This window comes from Schistocerca nitens, chromosome 9 (genome assembly GCF_023898315.1).
Source record: "Schistocerca nitens isolate TAMUIC-IGC-003100 chromosome 9, iqSchNite1.1, whole genome shotgun sequence".
Lineage (NCBI taxonomy): Eukaryota > Metazoa > Arthropoda > Insecta > Orthoptera > Acrididae > Schistocerca > Schistocerca nitens.
Window position 1 is genome coordinate 175,237,613 of NC_064622.1, and position 3,844 is coordinate 175,241,456.

A 3,844-nucleotide genomic window follows, 5' to 3' on the forward strand; every position below is an offset into this window, starting at 1 on the left:
CTTGAGTGCTGTATGCACTCTAACACAAAAAAAAGAGAAAGACGCATCACGAAGAAATTTACGAATGAGACGCAAATCGGTAGATGTAATGTACATCTACAGGCAATCAGATTATTACGATTTCAGAAAAATGGAAAAATTTATTCAAGAGAACGAGCTTCGGTTCAGCTCTGGCCCTTACGTAAGAGTTATTCGGCCTGGCATTGACTTGTTGACGTCCTCCTGACGGTTATCGTGCCAAATTCTGTCCAATTCGCGCATTAGATCGTCAAAATCGCCAGCTGCTTGGGCGGCCCTGTCCATGTTACTCCAAGCGTTCTCAATTGGGGAGAAATTCGGCGACTTTGATGACGGAGGTAGGGTTTGGCAAGCACGAAGGCAAGCAGTAGAAACTCTCGCTATAAGATGACCACACCCTAACCACGAGAATTACCACCATAATGTAATACTAACAAACAAACGAACACCGTCGGAACAGGCCGTGAAGGCCCAACAGTACCGACCGGCCACCGTGCCATCCTCAGCCCTTAGGAGTCACCAGATACGCGGATACCGAGTGGCATGTTGTCAGCACACCACTCTCCCAGCCATTGTCAGTTTTCGTGACCAGTGCCGCTACACCTCAGTCAAGTAGCTTCTCATTTGGCCTCACAAGGGCTGAGTGCACCCCACTTGCCAACAGCACTCGGCAGACCCGGATGGTGACACATCCAAGTGCTAGCCAAGCCCAACAGTGCTTAACTTCAGTGATCTGACGGGAACCGGTGTTACCACTGCGACGAGGCCGTTGGCCTACCATGACAGTACTTCCTCCATGATGCACTGTTCACTCTATAAGTGATGGCACGTTACGTTCTACAGGCAGTCGCCAAAATAAACATTTTCATCGGATTTCCATAGGGTATAGAGTGGTCCGTCCACAGCTCGTGGTCTTGTGGTAGCGTTCTCGCTTCCCACGCACGGGGTCCCGGGTTCGATTCCCGGCGGGGTCAGGGATTTTTCCTGCCTCGAGATGACTGGATGTTGTGTCGTCTTCATCATTATCATTCATCCCCACTACGGTCGGAGGAAGGCAATGGCAAACCACCTCCGCCAGGACCTTGCCTAGTACGGCGGTGAGGGTCTCCCGCATCGTCCCCTACGCTCCTTGGAGTAATGGACCTCATCATCATAGAGTGGTCCATCACTCCAAATCACTTATTTCCGGTCATCCAATCTCCAGTGGCATAAACCACGTCAAGGACTGCGTAGCACTGACTGCAGAAATTCGTGGCTTATGTGGAGTTCCTTGACCGTTGTACCCCATTCCTTTTAATTCGTACGCACATTCATTTTGCCAGCTGGACTGTTAAGAGCACTCTGGGCCTCACGAGTGATTTCTGCTGCTGGCTTAATATAAGTTCTTAAAGCCAACCTCCGCAATTTTCGACAGTCCCTGTCCATCAATACATGAGGTCTGCAGCGTCTTATTTTAACTGTGATTGTTCCTTCGCGTTTCCACTTCACAATCATCACATTATTAACTGTCGACTTGGGCAGCTGTACAAGGGTTGAAATGTTCCTGATGGATTTGTTACGCAGATGACATCGAATAATTAGTCCATGTTCGAAGTCGCTTAACTTTCCTGACCGACCCATTTTGCTGTTACTGCATCTCTACTGACAAAACAGCATTCCCTGTCTTCCTTTATGTACTCGCAGCTCCGCCTCTTAACTGCGCGTTATGTACGACTGTCCAGTTGCCGGCCGAAGTGGCCGTGCGGTTAAAGGCGCTGCAGTCTGGAACCGCAAGACCGCTACGGTCGCAGGTTCGAATCCTGCCTCGGGCTATGGGTGTTTGTGATGTCCTTAGGTTAGTTAGGTTTAACTAGTTCTAAGTTCTAGGGGACTAATGACCTCAGAAGTTGAGTCCCATAGTGCTCAGAGCCATTTGAACCATTTTTCGACTGTCCAGTTACTTTTGATCAGAATAACGGGACGATATGAAATGTCTAGTGGCAGCCATGGGTAGCCGGTCCGTGACAGCGAATAAACAGTCCGCCATTTCAGTACTCATGGATCACTGGAACGGAAAACAGCGTGCGTTAAGCCCCGCGGTCTATGGCGCCTTGTCACGGTCCGCGCGGCTCCCCCCCCCCCCCCCCCCCCCGTCGGAGGTTCGAGTCCTCCCTCGGGCATGTATGTGTATGTATGTGTGTGTGTGGGGGGGGGGGGGTTGTCCATAGGGTAACTTAGTTTAAGTTAGATTAACTAGTGTGTAAGCTTAGGGACCGATGACCTAAGCAGTTTGGTCTTACCGCAAATTAACTAGCGCGCGTTAGCCACAAAAATGTTTTAAACAGTGATAGTTTATAGTTTGGTAGCGGCGCAGAGGGAGTTTCAGCATTTTTATAATTTAGGACGTCATGATGCCGTTCCGTCGAAACACGAGATAAAATTTGGATTAATAACTTTGAAGAGACTGAATCTGCCATCAAGAAGAAACCAACAGGACGACCAAGGAGTGAGCGTTCTCCAGCGAGAATTCATGTTGTACGCGAGTCTGTCTTACGGAGCCCACGGCGTTCAATTCGTAAGCAGGCAGCAGTGTTTGGAAAGTCCCGGGGGAGTGTTTGCATAATTAATCTTGATTTAAAATTGGATCCGTACAAACTACAGATGGTGCGACAATTGAAGGACAACGATTGTCGCAGGTTCGAATCCTGCCTCGGGCATGGATGTGTGTGTTGTCCTTAGGTTAGTTAGGTTTAAGTAGTTCTAGGCTCTAGGGGACTTATGACCTCAGCAGTTGAGTCCCATAGTGCTCAGAGCCATTTGAACCATTTTTGACAACGATTACCGGTTACGATTAGGATTTTGTCAACAAAGGATAACAAAAATAAACAATGACGATGAATTTCTAAACAAGTTGTGGATGTCAGATGAGGTACATTTTCATCTCACAGGTCACGTGAATAAACAGAACTACCGTTACTGGGCAACACAAATCCGAACGACGTTCCTGAGCGCCCTTTACACGCTAGTAAAGTGACAGTATGGTGTGGTGTTTCATCACATAGGATTATCGGACCGTATTTCTTCGCTAATGAACAGGGAAACACAATAACTGTCAATACCGATCGTTACGTGGACATGTTACGAACTTTCGTTACACCTGCGTTGAACAACTTTCCAAACGTTCAAGAGGACTGGTTTCAACAGCACGGAGCGACATCACACCTGTACGTCAACCAATGGCATATGTGCGACGATTGTTTGCCAACCGTGTGATCTCACGATTCGGTAACATTCCCTGGCCCCCTAGACCGCCGTTTGTGATTTTTTTTCTTGTGGGGCTACCTCAAGAGCAAAGTCTACTCGACTCGACCAAGAACCCTGGACGAGATAAAACAGAGAATTCGGGATGCAATTCATAGTATCCCAGCTGAGATTTTGCAGCGGTCAGTGAGGAATCTCAAAAGCAGATTTCACGAATGATTCGTACAGGAGGACGCCATCTAAAGGACGTAATTTTTAAAAAATGATAAATGCCATCGATGTTTCGTAAATGTCAAAGTTGTAAGGTTTCGATTACTATGAATGCAATTTCTTTCCTTCATCACTTCTAGTTTTATTGAATTGTGGAAATGTTCCCCTTTTTCTGTGTCACCCTGTATATACCTAGGGAGTACTTGTTGAAATTTTTGAAATCGACTCAAGATGATCGAAAATGCCACGTGATACCAAAGAAGAAACACGAGAAGGGATTGCCGGTCTTTATGCAACCGTAATTTTGCAAGTTCAAAAATGGTTCAAATGGCTCTGAGCACTATGGGACTTAACATCTGAGATCATCAGTGCCCTA

The 3,844-nt window shown here is 47.2% G+C and overlaps 1 pseudogene; it reads right to left on the reverse strand.

Moving 5' to 3' along the window:
• Positions 1 to 673: 673 nt before the first annotated feature.
• LOC126204515 (5S ribosomal RNA) lies at positions 674 to 792 on the reverse strand (annotated as a pseudogene).
• Positions 793 to 3,844: the final 3,052 nt, after the last annotated feature.